This window comes from Peromyscus leucopus, chromosome 7 (genome assembly GCF_004664715.2).
Source record: "Peromyscus leucopus breed LL Stock chromosome 7, UCI_PerLeu_2.1, whole genome shotgun sequence".
NCBI lineage: Eukaryota > Metazoa > Chordata > Mammalia > Rodentia > Cricetidae > Peromyscus > Peromyscus leucopus.
In genome coordinates, this window is record NC_051069.1 from 103,791,500 (window position 1) to 103,809,579 (window position 18,080).

Here is an 18,080-nt window from a genome sequence, read left to right on the forward strand (position 1 = left end):
GGCAGCTGAGCAAAAAGCAGCAGGGACGTCCGGGAGCTGGCTGGCGTAGCGGTGGGCTTTGGGGCTCAGGTGCTGGGCATAAATGATTTCACAGAACATCCATTTCAGGTGAGGCTTCACTCTGAGACTGTGATGGAGCGGAGCAGAGCAAGATGTGGCGTGGTCATGTGTGAGCACTGATTAAATACGAACATAGCTGGGCAAGGTGGATCATGCCTATAATCCTAGCACTTGGAAGTGGAGGGTTGCCACGAGCTTGGGGTCAGCCTGGGCTACAGAGTAAGTGAGACCCTATCTCAAAGGGAAAAAAAAGCCAAAATAACTATCCGAAGCCGGTGGTGGCCAACTCCTCCCCCACTCCCTGCTCTGTGGCTACTACAGTGACTTCTGCTTTCTCATTGCTTATGCCTTTAGCCTTTGTCTAGGCTTTGTTCCTTCCAGAGAGATGGTTACCCATATACCCAGTCATTAAGTACCCCTGTATCCCAACAGCATCCAATCCAGACCAACTCCCTGCACCCCACATCACTTAGCATAAACACAGATCTTGTTAATTTTCCAGTGCCTTCTTCCTAGCTTCCAACTTCATTGACATGAGGAATAGACTCAACAGGATTATCACGATCTGGTGGTCTCCAGCTGCAGATCATGGGCAGACAGAAGAACTGCATGAACGGTCCCACTGCAGAGCCCTTTTGTGTTCACTTTATTCAACTAGTAACTTTCTCCCCCTCATAGCCTGACTTGGGCTCAATCCTGTGACTTTCTTTGACTAACAGCATAGGAGACAACTTGACAGAAGATGGAGAGCACAGGTGTGTGTCTGTTCTTTCTGGAGCCCTGCTGCTGCCCAGAGACCAAGCTAGAACAACAGAGTTTGAGACATGTGCCAGTCAAGTGGACCCGTTGTCTAGACAAAGCCGCGGGTAGGAGAGATGGCAGCGTGCAGATCAACAGGACTCCTTGGCCAACCCCTTACCTCACGAACAAAAATAAATGCTTATCAAGTTTTGTGGGTTTACTTGTTGCCATGGCAACAGGTAACGGGTTCAACTTGCTGTCTAAGAATGCATTTCTTTGACAACCATTTTGGAAGAGAATTATTGGGTCAGATACTTTGCTTCAGAATTATAGATTTTCTCCATTCCAGTGATAGGACTTGATTTTTGCTTCTAGTTAAATCATTGTGATTTTTCTCCTTGTATCACTAATTATTTATAAGTTCGGTCTCTTATGGGCATCCTATTTACCAATTCCCTCTTCATCTTTTAAATCTTTAATTCCATTTTTCATTCTCACAAGCACTTTATTTTCCTTTTCTTTTTTTTAACCCCCGACCAGCTCTTGCTTCCTAGGTTTTACCTCTGGTTAAATTATGCTGAAAGGATAATTTTTCTTTTACCAGTAATTACTCTTTTTCAAATATATGTTAGTTTTCTACTTTGCCAATGAAATACTTTGCATCTCCAGGAATTCAGAACTGCAATACTTCTTCAAAGTGTGTGTGTGTGTGTGTGTGTGTGTGTGTGTGTGTGTGTGCTGTATACATGTCCATGGGTGTGTGGTGTACATATGTGTGTGCACAGGTGTATATATGTATGTGTTCACCCATGCATGTGTGCAGAGGCCAGAGAAGGGCATCAGTGTCCTCCTCTATTACTCTCTACTTTATCCTTTGACATGGGGTCTCTTCCTGAAGCTGGAACATGCCACCTTTCTGCTAGGATGGCATCCAGCAAGCCCCAGGGATCCTCCTGTCTCTGCCTTCCATTGGGATTACAGGGGCTTGTGGCCATGCTTGGCTGTTTTCGTGAGTGCTGGGGCTCTGAACTTGTATCCTCATGCCTGCACAGAAAAAGCTTTTACTCACTGATCCATCTCCCCAGCTCCAGTAGTAGTACATTCTTATACCCCTCTTAGTGCCTCAGAACTATCTCAGTCATTGATTCATTTAACAGAAAATCATTTTCACTGTAGAATAAAGTTGTGATTTTTAGGTGATAAAGGACAGTTTTCTTAGCATTAATTTATCATCATCATTGTCATCCCTCACCACATCAAAAAGAAACAGCAAAACAGAAAAATCACAACAAAGCAAACAAAAGCCTAACAACAGTTCATATATCACTACAGGCAACATTAAGACTACCACAGGGCTTCACTCTTGGTGGGGGAGCTATTGGTAGTTGATGGCTGCTGAGGGCTGGTGAGTCACTCTACTTTGGGGACTTGACTGCTGGTAGATTTCTCAGTGGATGGCCGCAGGCCCATGTGCATATGGACAGCACTCACTGGGCTTATTGATAACAAACAACAACAAAAAAGAGGACATGAATTTGTGAGGGAAATCAGTGTCACTAGGGAGAGTTGGAGGAAGGTAGTGGTGGATGAATATGATCAAAATTCATTGTATAAGTGTATGAAAATTTCAAAGAATAAATATTAAAATCTTATTAAAGTAAAATGGGCATTGCTCAAGGAAGGCTTATTTATCCACACAGGATGAGATGCTACACTTCAAACAAAGGGAGCAGGCTCTCATTGGAGAAGCTAATTTGATAGAAGCAAATGTCAAGCCAAGCGTTTGCTTGCAGCCAGCCAGTCTGACCATGCTGAGAAGAGGTGACCAGCTGAAGCATTTGCATGGATAACAGAGGTGGAACGAACCATGGAGAAGTTTTCTTTGGAGCTGGGCAGAAAGAATTTGCTTGCCAGCTCTGCAGCTCAGGGGCCATGTGATTGACAGCAAGCTCCTGCTCCTCTTGCTTGGGAGAGGCCTCCTGTCCAGCCTTTGTAGAACGAAGCTGATGGACTTCCATTCAAGGAGCAGCTCAGAGAATAAGATGAGACAACACAGTGTCTGTGGTGGTTACTTTTCTCATTGCTGACACCAATACCCAACAAGAAGCAATACAGAAAAAGGAGGCTTTGGTGTGGCTCTCAGTTCCAGGGACTAGGCAGCGAAATGTCAAGGACCACCCACAATGGCCCACTTCTCCCGGCAAGGCTCTGCCTCCAAGAGGGTCTACGACCTTCCCAAACAGCATCACCAGCTAGGGGCCACGTCCAGGTGCGTGAGCCTATTAGGGGCACTTCTCATTCAAACTACAGTAGGGGCTGGCAGAAGGCACGTGCAGGAAGGGGTGCTGCCTACACATCCTACACACTATGTCTGTCTATCCAATCTGTGTCTCTATGCACTACGGACTGTGTGGGAATGTTCTGGAGATTTCCTCATCACCTCAATTGCATCTCTAGCTGACAGTGGTAGTCACTGAGTGCCACTGAGATATCTTCAAGTTGCACCTGTCCTAGGCTGCCTTCTATTGCTGTGATAAAAGCACCATTACCGAAAACAACTTTGGGAGGAAAGGGTTTATTTGACCTACACTTCCAGGTCATGATCAATCATTGAGGGAAGCCAGGGCAGGATCTCAAAGCAGGAACTGAAGCAGAGGCCATGAAGGAACATTGCATATTGGTTTGCTCCTTAGGCTCATGTTTAGATATATTCCTTTCAGCTCCCAAGACCACTTGCCTAGGTTGGCACCACCCACCATGGGCTGGGCCCTCCCACATCAATCGTTAGTCAAGAGACTATCCCACACACTTGACTACAAGCCAATCTGATGGGTACATTTTCTCAGTTGAGATTTCTTCTTCCCAGACGATCTAGTTTGTCTCAAGTTGACCAATATTTGTGTGTCTGTAACATCTTCTATTAGTTTTTGTGTATATTGTTAATATATTCTTACATTCTATTTTGTTTTTCACTCACTCATTTAATTGCCACCAGTTTCTGGTTTCACAGGGTCTGTTGTCCTGGGAAAGACACGGAAGTAGAGTTTGAGGAGGAAAGTATTTAATAAAGATTGACGCCTGTGAAGGTAAGGGTGTGGAAACAGGATTGAGTGGAGAGTTCTGACCCCACAAGAAACTGCCAAGCTGCATGGCGATAAGTAGGAAGCCAGTGAAAGAATCTGGAGCTTGTGTCATCTATTGGAATTGTCCCATGGCATCATCCATACAACATGCCTGCCTTGCTCATTCCCAGAATTCCCCAGGAAGGATGTGACCTCCAGCAAGGCAAAGTGTATCACACAAGTGAAGACAGTGTGCTGACATTTCACGGGGGCAGCAGACCCTCCCTCAGAAAGGATCTGGGTGGTATGTCTTTATGTTCATAGCTGGTGACTCCACGGTGCAGCCCAGGGTCTCAGTCCCAAGAGGGAAGACAAATTTCCTCCTCCAAGCAGCTTATATCTGGAGCCAGTTTTGAGACTTTTCAACTTTCTCTCTATATATTGCAGAATGATCTTTAGATAGTCTTATCAGGAAGCTGAGCAAATAGATCATTGCCTCAGTAGATATTCAGGAGGGAAGGGAAGCAATAGATGTCTCTGTATTACAATAACAGAGAATCCCCTTCCATCCATTTTTCTTCTGAGTTCAACATTTCCAACAATGATTATCTCCAGTCTGTGACAGATGCAGTGGTAGGTGACATAGGTGGGGTGATTGGGATGCAATCTTATAGGTACACACACACACACACACACACACACACACACACACACACACACACAAAGACAATCTCAAGACAAAGGAGTTAGTTATAAGGCCTGCTTGGGATACACAGGTAGGAAGTTATCCCCTGGCCTGAGCATCAGGGCAAGTGTCTTGGAGGTAAGGTGCTTGGTTTTTAGAAGGAAGGGTCTGAGTCAGCCAGAGAAATAACATTTCTGCTCTGAAGTGTTTTCCTTCTTATTTGACAGAGAACAAACCAGAAATCTTAAACATTTACAGAAACCATCGTGCCAAGAGCATCAGGGATGTTAAATGCACAAATCGACTTTCATGATCTTTAAATGAAGATGTTTTCCTTTATTTTTAAGCTTTGAAAGCTAAAAGGGTTCCTGTGCGGTCAGAAAGCCTTGCTTCGATGGTACTGGCTCTGTGGGAATGATTTTACCCTAGATGTTTGGCTGCAATCATGCCCGTAAGAGGCATCTACATGGAGAAAAATCTGCACGCTCCTAAACATTATAGGATGCAATCATTCAGCTCTATTTGAGTTCTATTGGGTTGCTTCTATTTACCAAGAGCTTGTGGGGAGCCTGGAAGAGACATAGGGAATTAGTGGCTGTCACTCTGTCAGCTAGCTGTCCATCCAGCAATGCTCCTCTTCCCTCCTGGTGTGCACTTTCCTCACTTTGATTGAGTAACAGATATTTGCATGTTGGGAATCAGGGAACATTATAGAGGTGTATCAGAGTGAGCCTCCTAGTCATAGATTTTTGTGAATGATCATCAAGACCCATGTACTGACATATATTTGCTAATAAAAAAAAATTAGGGTGTGTGTGAAGAGATGGATCAGCAGTAAGAGCACTTGCTGCTCTTGCAGAGCACCCAGGTTCAGTTTCCAGCACCCACATGGTGGCTCACAACCACCTGTAACCCCAGTTCCGGGGGATCTGATACCCTCCTCTGGCCTCCTCGGGGCACCACACACACACAAAGTGCATATACATACATGCAGGCAAAACACACTCTTAAATCTAAGTAAAATCTTTAAAGTTGGAGAACTGACCAAAAGATCCATTTACAAAGAGGCTGCAATAGCCTCCCCGAGGCTTTGGTTGTACGGTTTCTATAATGATGGCTTCAATATAAAATCTGGAGTGTGCCAGGAATCAGCATTTCAACATGTCAGGGGTCGCTGCTATTATTTTTTGTTGCCGATTTGAGATGGGGGTCTTATAATCTAGCCCAGGCAGGTCTGGAGTTTCTGATGCTGCTCAGGTTGGCCTTGAACTCTGGGCAGTGCTCTGCTTCAGCGTTCTAAATATTGGCACTCTAGGCATGCACCATTATGCCTGGCTCCAGGGCTGATGGTAGGTAGGATTGTCTTGAAAATATGCCTGGTGTGGGCTGTGTCCAGGTGTAACCCGAGCTGAGTCCTGTTCCCCTTCTCTACGCTGTAGATGAAACAGATCCCTCCAGTTATTCCTAAGAGCACGGTGGTGGGCTGCACCTCCCAGGACTTTGTTCCTGGTGGGCTGCACCTCCCAGGATTTTGTTCCTGGTGGGCTGCACCTCCCAGGACTTTGTTCCTGGTGGGCTGCACCTCCCAGGACTTTGTTCCTGGGTGCCTCTGACTCCTGTCATGAGTTTCTCTGTGCCTTCCTGCTCTGCATGTCCCTTGTCAGCCTAAATGATGGTCACTGGCCCTTCCCTCTCCTGTCTTCTCCGTCTCTTCACAAAACACATACATTCATTGGTGTGACTGCTTTCACTGGGAGACAGTAGCCAGTTTTAACATCAGTGGATATCTCTGTCTTAAGGAAAACCCTTCACCATTCTGCCACTGGGGTTCCACTCCTCACTGTTGTGGAAAGTGATCTTCCTGTGTGACTTTTTCCAGGGGTAAACAAACGTCCACTCACCCTAGGTGGGGTGCTGACGAGAGTCCAAAGAAATAACTCCACCTTCTGCTTAGCAAACCAGTGGACTTTGAGGTTAATTCTAGGAGCACAACCACAGAAGAACTGACCTCTCTGTGCAGCTTAGAGGCAGTTTGACCAGTGGGAGACTCTCCTCTCATCAGCAATGATTGCTGCTTATAAAACTCTAGAGAGGGCCTTTGTGAACCTTGTAACTTTCTGAGCTTTGTAAGTCTTGTGAACTTCCTGAACCTTGTTTAATTCACTTCTGAAGCTCATGAGCCTCTTTTCTCCCTCTAGAAGGGATGTTTCAATTCAGAAGACAGCCACATAGACCCTCCTCGCTATAGATTTCTTCATTTGGTTCATCTGTTTTCCCATTCGAGAGTCTACTCACTCTGCTTTTCGTCTTTGCCCTCTTCTTCCTCTTTCTTCTTCCTCCCCTTCTCTTTCTTTCTCCAGCTCCTCCCCTTCTTGCTTTTCTTCCTCCTCCTATACCACTTCCTCCTTCTCTTCCTCCTAGTACTTTTTTTATTTCCCTTTCCCCGAGTGGAACTCAACATCAGCCTGGACTTGTGAAAATGCTAAGGTTTAGCCACCACCCTCAACACTTCTGCTTTAACTAATTTGCTGTGCAGTTAGGTACAGGTTATTTATTTTTAAATGTCATTTTATTATATGTATGGGTGTTCTGCCTGCATGTATATCTGTGTGCTACATGAGCACTTGGTGCCAGTTGAGATCAGAAGAGGATGTTGGATCCACCGGAATTGGAGTTACAGATAGTTGTGAGCTGCCATGTGGATGCTGGGAATCGAACCCAGGTCCTCCTGGAGAGCAGCCAGTGATCTTAACCACCGAACCATCTCTAGCCTCAGGGGCAGGTTATTTTAAACAGAACCTCCCTGCACTCTCACATACACAGCCAGGGCTGTGAGTCATTGTAAATTTAGCCTACACCTTGGGGGACACATCTGGTGTTCTAGAAACTTGACTACAAGCTGAAAAAACCTGACAAACAAAACGTGGCATCAGCTGCCCATCCATTGGCACATACACACTTTTTGCCCATGTTTAATCCAGTTCTCACAACCACCTCAGTGGGTAACTATCAACTGAGGAGAAACAGAAAAATCTGAGCCGCAATGTTAGGGGTGGCAGGAAGGAACATGGCCAAACACTCTTAACTCCAGCAACCTCCAGACTTAAGCTTTAACCAATCAGAACTGACTTCATTTGCATACTGAGAACCTCAAACCCCCAAAGAAGACAATTCCCAAATTAAAGCAGCCGCAGTCTACTGTCTCTGGGGATTCTTTTATTGCTGGCTTGCCTGCTGCTCGCTCAGAGGATCTAAATAAACTTATCTTCTGCTCCAGTCTGCCTTGGGTGGCTGCTCTCTGCCCTCCACCCTACCACATCTGTGCTTTCCCAGCCTGCCTTACACATCCATCAGGGGACGGGGCCTCTGGAAACTGCTCACACCCACAGGGGCAGAGTGGGATTTCAGTCTAACTCTGAAACCCGAGTTCTTGCAGATTTTATTTTGTTTTCATTTCTTTTCTTACTTAAAAGGTTTGTATTGATTTCACTTTCCTGCCCCACGCTTGTGTCTTCAACACTTTCACAAACATTTTGGGTGTCTTGGTATGGAAAGTTCAATGGATCCTGTTGCCTACACAGCAAGCCCTGAACAACCCTGGGCCCTGCTCTCCTGTTTGTTTTAGACTTTGGGTCTCACAGCACAAACCCCTCACAGTCTGCCTAGGCACATGCTCCACGCCACCTGCCTATTCTGGTGCTTCCCTATACTTTTTAGTATAAAAGACAATCCTATTATTGGATTTGAGACAGCCTAGTTTGGTTAGAGGCTGTATTGTAGTCTGCCAAATGCAGGAGCAGCCTGAGTGCCTCTAAGCACAGTCATGGAAGAGTCTGTTTTCATTTTTGCCAAATACCTGCCTTGGAAAATCACTGCCTCTGCTACCCCTCTCTAGCTCCAGGGTACCCTTTATCAGTTTAGATCCAGTTGATAATGGGTTTCCCCCAAAGCTCTCCCCTTGCCCAAAGTCAAGGACATCCTTCTATATTCCTAACATAGTAGCTAACACTAGTTGAGCAGACACACTGAAAAAACGAGAAGCTGTATTTCTTCCTTGGTCAACTTCACATGGCCGTAAGAGCAGAGCTCTGACTTGAGGACCGAAGCAGAAGGAGAGCTTCAGATTTTGCAGGTCTGCAAGGTTGAGAGTTTGCTGCCAGCTGGTGCCCAGACCAGCCTCCAGCCTGCCCTTTTGATACCAAGGCTTTCATGCTATGATTTTCCAGCTCATGCTATGGGTGACAGGGCTAAATTTCTCCTGCAATCTCATTTTTTTTTTTCTTTCTTGAATAAAATGTACCAGGATGCCCACTGGTCCAAAGATCCCAGGAATAATATCAGGTCAGAGGTTCCATTTAACAATAATTAATTAATTAAAAAGCAACGATTACTCAGATTAAAAAACGACAACAGAGTTCCCCCAGGAAGGGTAGAGAAGATGGATATAGATGAGGTGATGGAGTGCTGGGAGCTGGAACTAAGAGGCTTGATGTTGGATAGTGACAGCAGATGTTAAAATCCTGCCCCTTTGGCCTTTCTTTTATGAACTCAGTGAGATTTTGCCCTAGCCATCACCGAGCTTCTCTGAAATAGAAAACACAAGGGAGGCTTTAAAGTCTGCACCAACGGGAGAGCGCATTCCACTGAGGCTCATGGGCCAATGGCAGTTTCTCCAACATAATTTTTTTTTATTTGCCATTTTTCAATTTGATGTTCAAGTCTGCTATATCTCTGAGACTAGAGCAGGAGGACAATTAGTGGTGGGGAAGCTGCTGGTCATGGAGCCCGCTGCTACCTGCAAGAAGGGCGGGCGTGTCTGTGCCAGGTGGGGCATGGATGTCAGCTAGGGCATGGAAAAGACGTTTCCTGAGGACCAAGCAAGCAGCCAGCCCTCTGATAGTTCCATGAAAGTGATGGCATTAGGTCCATTGTATTCTACGTGGGTTACTTAATTACAGAGCAGACTTACAGATTCCCGTTGACAGACTCATTTAATCAATACTGCTTACTCCAACTCTAATTTCCTTGTCCTACAACTCATTAAATTTGAAATATTATTGATTTTCAAGAGATAGCTTAGAGGATAACTAAGTCCATTTTATCTCAGGGACCTTGGTTTGAGGTTGATCCATGGGCATCTAGGCAAGAAGGCACAAATCTCTTCATTAGGCAATGGTTGTGGAGTAATCACACCAGACACACTTCAGTGGTACAAAGAATTTGCCAGGACCCCATATTCCCCAGTAACTCATTATATCAGTAGCTTTCTTATTGCTGTCACAAAATGCCTAACGAAAGAACTGTTTGGTTTGAATGAGAAATTTTCCCCATTGGCTCAGGAATTTGAATCCTTGGTCCTCAGTCGGCAGAACTGAGGTTGTGGGGAGGAGCTCTTGCCAGAAGTATGTCACTGGGGGTGGGCTTTGAGAGTTTAAAGTCTCACCCCACTTTCTGTTTGTTCTCTGCTTCATAGCTGAAGATGTGACCTCTCAGCTTCCTGCTCCTGCTTCAGGCTGCCATATCTCCCATCCACAATGGACTCCTATCTTTCCGAAGCCATAAGCCAAAATAAACTCTTTTATAAGTTGCCTTGGTCATGTTTTTTGGTTTTTTTTTTTTTTTTTTTTTTTTTTTAATCACAGTAATAGAAAAACAACTAAGATGGAAACTTGGGGAAGGAAGGGCTTGTTCATGGTTTAAGCAGGGACATCGTTCAGCATGATGGGGAAGTTGCTGTGTGGCAGGACTGTGTCAGGAAGCAGGGAGTGGACAGGAAGTAGGGTTGGGCAACAGAACCTCAAAGCCCACCCCCATCATGATGGACTGTGTCCCTGGTTAGACCACTTCCTCCAGCAAGGCTCAACCTCCTAAAGGTTCCAAAACCTACCAAAATAATGACACTAGCTGGGACAAGTGTTCAAACCATGAGTCCATGGGCAACATTTCTCATTCAAACCGCAGGCCTCACACTGAATGGTCTCCTTGCCTGTTTCTGTATAGTGTGTCTCCCAAGCAGAGGATAATCATTTATATGATTTGAGAAGACACATCTCCAGAGTATGCACTTCTGGAGTGAAATATTTTTTTGTATCCCACAAAGCAAAGGTCCTCGGAACCTTCACATCCTCCTGCACCTGAATCATCCACTGGGCTTTCAAGACAAGTCAAGTCTCCTCCTCAGTAATGTGAACCAGAGTCTATTCTTTATTTTTCCTTTTCCTTTTGTTCTGAGATCAATCCCAGGGCCTTGTGTATTCTAGACACTGCAACACTCTGGCCTTGGGACTCCATTCTTAGTGTGTGAAAGGCGACCTCCTGAGAGAAGGCTCTGGCAGAAATGCTTCAGCATTTTCTTGGGTCTGCCCCTTTCGCATACTGAAGGTGATAGATGGATGGGGGTGAGGGTGGGTGGGGGTGTCCAATAAATTAGATTTCAGATGCTTTTTTTTTTTTTTAGGTAACACCTTGAATTATTCATGTGCGTGCGTGCGTGCGTGCGTGCGTGCGTGCGTGTGTGTGTGTGTGTGTGTGTGTGTGTGTGTGTGTGTGTACATGCTATGTATGATACATAATGTAGAGGCCAGAGGACAACTTTTGGGAGTGGGTTTTCTCCTTCCACCATGGGATCCACAGATCAGAGTTAGGTTGTCAGACTTGGGCAAAGTGCTGTTACCCTGTAAGCCATCTTGCTTCCCCTTAATTGTTTTTTTTTTTTTTTTAAATAAAAGTCTATTGGCTATTTTAAAATTCTGAAATTACAAAAAGAATACTCATCAATAAAAAGCACTCATCCCATCCTGTTTTCTTTTTGGCCCCATTCTCTTTCCTCTCATGGGAAAATACTATTTTTTAACATTTTTTCTATTACCTGCTTGGCGGCCTTATGTTTATTTAAGAAAGAAAATGTGGATTCTTATGTTTTCCTGCTTGTATAAAAGATAGAATATTATACTCATTACTCGGAGCCTGTGACTTATTGTGCTTTTTCTGACATATAGAAAACACCCTCATTTACAAAAAGAACTCAGTAACTCTCTATTGTGTTCTATAATTCACCCAGCTAGCCATCTCCCGGCAGGCTTTTACCCTTGCCACTGTGCAGACACGTACATGCAAAGTGATTTATGCATAAGTCATTTTTGCATGTATGTCTGTAGAAAAATATGTCTGAGGATATGAGGAACCGAGTCCCAAAACATGACCATCACTGCCCAACTGCTCTTGGTGGTACATTTTACCCGTGTTCGCCTTCCATGGGATTAGGCAGCGGGGGAACGATTAGGAGAGGTCCCACCAGCAGGGTGCAGGAATCTGAAGCTGGCAATTGTGATTCGTCTTGGCAAATGTTTCTAGGTCAGAAACTGTCCTGGTTGGAGTTGTGAACAATACAAGACAGCATGGTGAATTTAAGATACAAAGCGTTTGTTGGGCCGGATAGGGAAATGGGTGTAGAGGCCCTGGGGGTGGGGACAAGGGAAGTGAAAGACAGCCAAAGGCTTGGCATGGAAATGACTTCATGAGAACTGTGCCACCCCACTGGGCACAATGCCTGTGGCTCCTGGGCCCCAACCCTTGATCTTGCTCTCTCTCTAGCACATAACCACTAATCTACCCTGAGAGTTAAAAGAGAAGCTAATTGGCCTTCCATGGGGTTAGGCAGCAGGGGAAGGGTTGGGAGAGGTCCTCCCAATTCCTCTTTGTCCCTTAGTAAGAATACTATTCAGATATTAGATAGTCAAAGCAATGTCTACCATGAACATCAGATTACTTCCTCATCTCCTTTTCAATTGGTCGACATCCAAAGTCTTTCCATGCATTGTGCCAGTTGGAAGAGGCACATTCTTATAAAAACAAAAACAAAAAAAAACCCCAAAAAACAAACAAACCAAAAAACAAAAACCCTAGAGGCTTCAGGATCTGAATTGATTGAATTGGACCTAGAATCTGGCCCTGCACCCATCTCATTCATGCGTCAGCTTCAGACTCACTCTGGGAGCCTGCTTCATTTATCGACCACCTTCTGCATGCTAAGTAAGCACACTTGGCTAAGGACTCCGAGTCGGGGACTCTTCCATCAAATTCTGCTTCAGCTCTTCGGATCCGTGGCTTAGCCCTGGGCGGGCCATTCTTCTTAAGTCTGTTTTCTCATCCTCGAAGCTGGGATGATAATATTGACCTACTTTTCCTCTTGTTGCGGGGCCTCACTAATTGATAGCTGGAAAGAGCCCTGGAAAGACCTCAGAATCGCCACAATCCTGCCTCTCCCTGCTTGTTTCCCAGCTTTCTCCTGCAGCATTCCCAACGCTTGTCCTGTTGGCCCATGAAAGGGAACACGTGAGGAGTTGGGGCACAAACCCGACCTGCTTGGCATATAAAGAGACAGTGAGCCTGACCCGCGGGGGAGGGAAGGCCGTCTGCAGTTAGCAACTGTTGTCATGGGTTTCTGTGAGCCCCACTGCCCAGTCCATTGAGCAGGAATCACAAAAGCACAGATGCCCAAGTCCTAATTGCTTTTCCTGGTTGTCATCCGTATGCATAAATACATTAGCAGCCCAGCTCTTGACACTGATGATGTGAACAGCTCACCCGCAGCAGCAGCTGTAATAGTGCCTCTGATATTAATCACACATTCCTTTCAATGGTGTGGACCTGAAGGCAACAGTACCTAGCTCTCCTTTCCAACAATGAAGAGCAGTTGGCTCTCAGAGGGGGTGCGTGCATCTGCTGGGCAAGAGGAACTTGGCTTATCATGATTCCAATCGTAATAAATGATGACATTCTAATATCATGTTAGAGTTGATGCCGTTTGTATAGCTTAAATATTTATTTTATTTTTAAGTGCACTACAGTGTGCACATGTGAGTGCAGGTGCCAGAGGAGGCCAGAAGAGGGTGTTAGATCCCTTGGAGCTGGAATAGGAGGTGGTTTTGAGCCCCTTGACCTGGGTTTTGGGGATTGAACTCAGGTCCTTTGCAGAAGCAGTGTGTATTTTAAACTGTGAAGCCACCTTCTAGCCCCCATTATTGGCATTCCAGTTCACCCTTTGGGAACCCACCCTGTGTCCTGATGTAAAGCCTCCCCTCCTTTCTCCTTCTTCTCCCCTTCCTCCCTTTCTCGCCATGAGATGTGCACACCTCCACTTTCCCTCTTTCCAGCCCTTTCCTGCATCTCCCTCACCCACCGGAGCACCATGGCCCAACCCACCAAGGCCTCCCATGTGCCATGTCTTTACACCACATTTTCATATCTCTGATCTGCGTTAGGCTTTCTCTAGGTTGTGAAGCAGGTAAAGGTAATTATCTGTCCCAGTGATGTGAAAAAAAAAAAGAAAGCAAAGTCCAGGAGTTGGAGAGATGGCGCAGTGGTTAAGAGTACTTGCTGCGTTCCAGAGGACCTGGGTTCAGTTGGCACCTGCATGGTGGATCACAGGTGGTTCCAATTTCAGAGGATCTGACACTTTCTTCTGACTTCTGTGGGCACCAGGCCCAAGAGTGGTGCATGGCAAAACCCTCAGATACATAAAATAAATCTAAACAAATTTAATGGGGGAAAAAAGCCACATTTAGAGGTTTGGAGGGTCTTAGATCATTTGGTTGGTAGATTGGCTCCATTGCCTGGTACTCCTATGTCAATGAGAAGAACCACCTCAAGTCCCACCCCTTGAGACAGAAGCAATCCCACTCAGAGATGTTAACCTCTGCACATCCACCCCTGGAAATGTTCTAAATGTGGAGCACAGCACTGGGTCCCTAGGCATCACTCAGTGCTCCCAGATTGATGTTTCCCGTGGAGCAGAGGTTCAGAGAGACTAATAGCTTGCCCAGGGACACACAGACTGCACATTAGCCTCAATTCTATGTGGCCGGCCAGTTTTCAAAACTCCCAGCGCAGAGTCAGTGGTGCCCTGCGTGGGACAGAGGACTGCTTTTTTGGGGGGTAGTTTTGTGGACCAAAGAGGAAGTTGCCTCCGCCCTCTATTCTCAAGAGTGGTTCTGTTCCTTCAGTGTACCCACGGGCTGTCAAATTTTATTTCTTTCATGGCAAGAGAAGAGCTGTGAACCAGCATGGGAAAAAGCAAGGAGGAGAAGTTAGGGGAGGTCACGCAGGTGCTCGGAGCATGCGTGGTTCAGGCTCTCTGCTCCAGTTCCGGGTCTGGCTGTCTGCTTCCTGGTGTTTTGCTCTATGAGATGCCCTGTGCCCTGGACTTGGTCTCCCTTTCATTTCAGCAGAGCTGGGCCATCAGTCCAAAGAGACTTTCTGCTAACTGTCCGCCACAGGCTCTGGCTTTGCACGCGGGTCTCACAACCTTGCTGTCCCAGCTAATTCTTACTGTCATTCTTGCCACAATCGAGAGTCACCTGAGAAGAGGCAGGGGCTCTCAACTGTGGTACTGCCCAGATCTCATTGGCCTGTTGGTTATATCTGTGGGTAATTATCTTGATTGTTGATGGATGTGGGAGGGCCCAGACCACTGTTGGCAGTCTCTGCCCCCCCCCAAGGCAGGGGGTCCTGGGTGTATGAGAAACCTGGCTGAGCATCGGCCAGAGGGAGAAAGTCAGTAAAGAGTGTTCCTCCTCTGCTTCTGCTATATGCTTCTGCTTTGAGTTCCTGTCCCAATTTCCCTCAGTGAAGGACAGTGACCTGCAAGTGGAAGCTGAAATAAACCCTTTCCTCTCCCAAGATGCTTTTTGTTATGGTGTTTATCACAGCAACAGAAAGTAACTACAGAAAGCACTTGCTTTCTGTCCTAGGCTCCCCCCTGTGCCCGAGACGTCTGTGAGTAGAGCTCAGCAGGTGCCACTGCATAGTGGACAAGTTATAATTCCACAGGGGCGGGGCACGCTAATAAGCTGGAGTCTTCTCGGGGGCAGCTTTTCTAGAATGTCATTTGGGCGTTCCATCTTCTAAGTTGGATGGCAGAGTTGTGTTGTGGTTAGGACCTGGATTTAATCCTAGCTCCCAAGGGCTCATGGGTAAGTCACGTAACTTTTCGCAGTCTCAATTCATTATTTGCACAAGAAGGATTGAAATAATGTCCCCCTCAGGGGATACGATTTTGAGTGCATTGAATGCACAGTTGTCTAATATTCAGAAAGGGTGCCTAAGGAAGTGTGGTTGGCTCAGTTCCTGTGTACTGTGGTGCATTTAAACAGGTTTTTGCACAGGAAGGGTTTGTTCAATGTTGGTTTTCTAACATGCACAAAGATGTGGTGAGGCTGGCTACATACACCATGGAGCATGAGTTAAAACTGTGTAGGTTGCTAACATGACTTTGTCGTGCATGCTAATGCATGTGGCTATCTAACAGACACAATACAGTCCAGCTCTTCACTGACATGCCGCCTGGTCCCCAGCTAAACTTCCTGCTCTGCTTCTTCATTTTCTTGAACTCCCTCTGATGGATTTACTGGAGACAGTCCTTCTCTCCCTGAATACTACAGCTGGTTAGGGGAGGGCTCTGTTTATGAACGTTACCCTTGGGTGGGTGATGCTACAGTCATGTCCCAGAGTTGGGAGATCTCTGGAAAACTGAGTGATATCATGGTCACCATGGAAGTGGAAGTTGTGGATGCAGAGAGCTCAACAGGCCTTAATGGAAAGCGTGCCTGTTCACAAGTGGGTGATGGAGCAGGCAAGAGAGGGGGAGGAGAACAGCTGGGGCAGCTGTTCTGGAAGGGTCAGCCAGCTGGGGCTCTGTATTAAAGGATCTTTGTGGGTAGGAGTCTGTGTCCTCCAGTTTTGGTGAACATCAGATGTAGTTTCCAAGGAGTACCTCAGGCTTTTTGGAGGTGGATTGTCAGCCCTTGTGGCTGTCCCCAAAGAAAAGATTCTGAGCCTGAAAGTAGGCCAGGACAACCTTACTGGCCAGGCCCAGAAATACCAACAGAAGGAAATGGAATCCCAGGTGGAAGGGTGGGGAGAAGCATGCCTGGTCCAGTCATACTAGCTGTGGGCCTGGATTTCTTGACTCCCAGTGTATTAGCTATTTTGTGTCCCTGTCCCTGTGACTTTCCTGCAATGATGAACTGTACCATAGAACTGTAAGGTATAATAAATCCTTCCCCGCTCCCGAGTTGCTTTTGATCAGGATATTTATCACAGTAACAGAAATGAACAAGACAGTGACACCCCTTCCCACTCTCCTGCGTGTTCACAGCACCCGGCCTGTGTCCTTGGGCCGCCTTCCTCGCCACTGGCTTCACTCAGCTCCTACAGATCTCAAGGTCTACAGAACTGGTCCTGGTGTCTCTGCCCTAGCCTAGACAAACTTGGCATGGCCAACTGTTGTCCTTTGATTAAGAAATGTCTCCCGCAAGCTCATGGGGGATATTTGAATACTTGGTTCTCTGCTGGTGGCACTGTTTCAAGGTTACAGAGCTTTTAGGAATTAAAGCTTCCATGGAGGAAGTGTGTCTCTGGGGATGGGCCTGATGGTTTTCCAGTCTAGTTCCACTTCCTGTCTGTTGAATTTCTTGGTCTTTTAAGATGACAGCCAGCTCTGCCACATGCTCCCACCATCCTGATCTCCAGGGGGCCTTTGTTGCCGTGATGGACCGTTCACTCTCCAACTGTGAGCCAAAGCAGACTTGGCCTCTTTAAGTTGCTTCTCCTCAGGTTTGTGGTCACAATAATGAGATTAGAAACTGCAGTGCGACACAGACTCTACCAGCCCCTCCCGGCCTGATCTTTCCATCCTTCCGGTTGTTTAAATGAAACCATTTTATATCTGCACCAGTATATCTTTTACATTACATTGATTCAGTTGTGAGTGTGCGTGCATGTGGGCACAGGCATGTGGGTGCTTATCATGGTGAGCATGTGGAGGTCAGAGGGCAGCTTGCAGGGCTTATTTCTCTCCTTCTACCATGTGGGTCCTGGGGGTGAACACAGGTCGTCAGGCTTGGGCAGAGGCAAGCACCCTTACCTGGTGAGCATTGTCATTGTCCCAGCACTAGCCAGTCTTTGCCGGCTCTCTCCACACTTGCCAATTTCCCCCTCTTCAACACAAATCTCGTGTTCAGATCCTGGGCTTTCTGAGGCACAGAATAACCTTATTTTGTTTTCCTGCTTACCTTCTATTTCTGGAAAGTTGAATGAATTTTGTATTTGTTACACTAATATAAGATTTCTTTTAAAAATAAATTTAAATTAAAATGCAAGTAAATTAAAATAGAAAATTTAAGTACATTCAGATGTCATACTTTTTAAAACTTTTATCAGTCATTGAAGTCATTCTAGGTTAGTATCAACAATTCTAGAAGCCAACCTCCAGCCCAACATTCCCTGAGAGACTCCTGAGAGATTGTGCTGGGGAAGAATACAGTAGCCAGGTAGGAAGAGTTCCTTCCACTTCAGGTCTTTGGATTGCTCTCACTCTCTGGGAACTGACAGCTTTTACCCAGAGACAAGACTGAGAGGAGCAGAATTAGGGGGAGGCTGGCCTGGAAGACCAAATCGTGCACACATTTATTGCCTGCATTCATCCATGTCACGCTCAAATGCTGACAAGTTATGTGAGAAGAAGACGGGCA